This window comes from Schistocerca gregaria, unplaced genomic scaffold, assembly GCF_023897955.1.
Source record: "Schistocerca gregaria isolate iqSchGreg1 unplaced genomic scaffold, iqSchGreg1.2 ptg000590l, whole genome shotgun sequence".
Taxonomy (NCBI): Eukaryota; Metazoa; Arthropoda; class Insecta; order Orthoptera; family Acrididae; genus Schistocerca; species Schistocerca gregaria.
In genome coordinates, this window is record NW_026061980.1 from 10,001 (window position 1) to 12,500 (window position 2,500).

Below are 2,500 nucleotides of genomic sequence, written 5' to 3' on the forward strand. Positions count from 1 at the left end.
ACGCGCCACCTACGGTGACCGGCAGCTCCAACGCCAGCGCCACAGAAGGGCAAAGCCCCACTTGGGTGCAGAAGCGAACTCTCCCAGCACAGCGCACGCGCCAACACGTCCGCAGAGCTGCGATACAAACCACCTGCGAGAACCGCTGGGGGCGACCGAGCAGCAGACGGCGTCGCGACGCCGAGTGCCGGGCGGCGGCGCATCCTCAACGCACACAGTCCGCAATCGGACCAGCACACTGCAGATGTCCACCGCGCTTCGCACCGGGCTCGGCAGAACCCACTTTGGCCGCCTGGCGCCGCGCGCAGGGTGCGCCGGCGCATAGCTGGGACGCCAGCCGGGCCCGTCGGCCGGCGCTCCTGCCACTGGGCGCCCCCCACCAGCCGGCTGTAGTGCGTGCGCTCACGCAGCGCGCGGCCAGCACGCCGGGCGGCCCCCCCTCACCGGCCGGGGACTGTCCCGCCAAGCCACAGCCTCGTATCGCTTCATACCCACATGGCCAACTCAGGTTCGGGGGCATGGCGGGTACCGCCGAAACAACCGGTTCATAGATGTACCGATCGTCGCTATCACCGATGCACCTGCAGCGCGAACAACCGCTCAACAACTGATTTCCAGTTCATTTGCGGATCTTTGGCAGCAAACGTATACGTCAATCTACATTTGCGAAATCTACGATTCTGGCATGCCTGCATGTTATGTGTCACGACACGCTACATCAGCCCACATACACACTGCGGCATGTACACGAGAGAACACGTGGAAGATGGTCCGCGCACGTGTGCAATGTCCCTTGCGCGGTCGACTGTCAACCGGCCTCTGTAGCATGTCGCAGATGTGGAACGCGGTCCACCGTGCTATCATGTTGTGTGGGGCAATACGATTAAATAGGAAAACCCTCGTCGCTACATCAACAGACGGCTCACGCTGATTCCCGGCAGAGGGAGGAGGGGGGGGGGGGGGGGGCCAACATGCAATACTTTCGTCCGTACCTACCTACCACATGTCTGTACGGCGTACAACAGTGCAATCTCGCTGTAATGGGGAGACGAGACAAGTAGCATCGTGCACAACATATGGCCCTTATGATTCGCCATTGTAGGGCGCAGCCGGTGTACGGTCAAGCATGTGCCACATTATGTCACTCAGTACGTAACGACGGATGATCAGTGTGGGTTACGCGTACATCAGCGGACAGTCCACACAGGCCGTACCACAACGTACACTGACTGCATCGACAACCGAATGCAACTGAACAGCTGCAAGGCTCATTTCACAAACAAACGCCTGACCGACCAGCTTGGAAGGGCAGGAGGGGAGGGCGATATTCGTTCTGTAGCGGTACACCCTTCCAGTGGTTAGCGGGACTGTGTAGAAAGTACGCAACACTCGAAAGACCTTTATGTGAGGGTACGCACCATGGCATCAAGAAATACACATGACACCAGAGGATCCAAGCAGTGAACTATGTTCAGAGGGTTGCTGTTAGGCAAAGCTACATTCCTGTGACGTTACATGTGACAGTTAAGGTGCAGTGTAAGTTAGGTTAAGGTGCAGCGTAAGTTAGGTTAAGGTGCAGTGTAAGTTAGGTTAAGGTGCAGCGTAAGTTAGGTTAAGGTGCAGCGTAAGTTAGGTTAAGGTGCAGCGTAAGTTAGGTTAAGGTGCAGCGTAACTTGGGTTAAGGTGCAGCGTAACTTGGGTTAAGGTGCAGCGTAACTTGGGTTAAGGTGCAGCGTAACTTGGGTTAAGGTGCAGCGTAACTTGGGTTAAGGTGCAGCGTAACTTGGGTTAAGGTGCAGCGTAACTTGGGTTAAGGTGCAGCGTAACTTGGGTTAAGGTGCAGCGTAACTTGGGTTAAGGTGCAGCGTAACTTGGGTTAAGGTGCAGCGTAACTTGGGTTAAGGTGCAGCGTAACTTGGGTTAAGGTGCAGCGTAACTTGGGTTAAGGTGCAGCGTAACTTGGGTTAAGGTGCAGCGTAACTTGGGTTAAGGTGCAGCGTAACTTGGGTTAAGGTGCAGCGTAACTTGGGTTAAGGTGCAGCGTAACTTGGGTTAAGGTGCAGCGTAACTTGGGTTAAGGTGCAGCGTAACTTGGGTTAAGGTGCAGCGTAACTTGGGTTAAGGTGCAGCGTAACTTGGGTTAAGGTGCAGCGTAACTTGGGTTAAGGTGCAGCGTAACTTGGGTTAAGGTGCAGCGTAACTTGGGTTAAGGTGCAGCGTAACTTGGGTTAAGGTGCAGCGTAACTTGGGTTAAGGTGCAGCGTAACTTGGGTTAAGGTGCAGCGTAACTTGGGTTAAGGTGCAGCGTAACTTGGGTTAAGGTGCAGCGTAACTTGGGTTAAGGTGCAGCGTAACTTGGGTTAAGGTGCAGCGTAACTTGGGTTAAGGTGCAGCGTAACTTGGGTTAAGGTGCAGCGTAACTTGGGTTAAGGTGCAGCGTAACTTGGGTTAAGGTGCAGCGTAACTTAGGTTAAGGTGCCAACGTGGGTTAGGTTAAGGG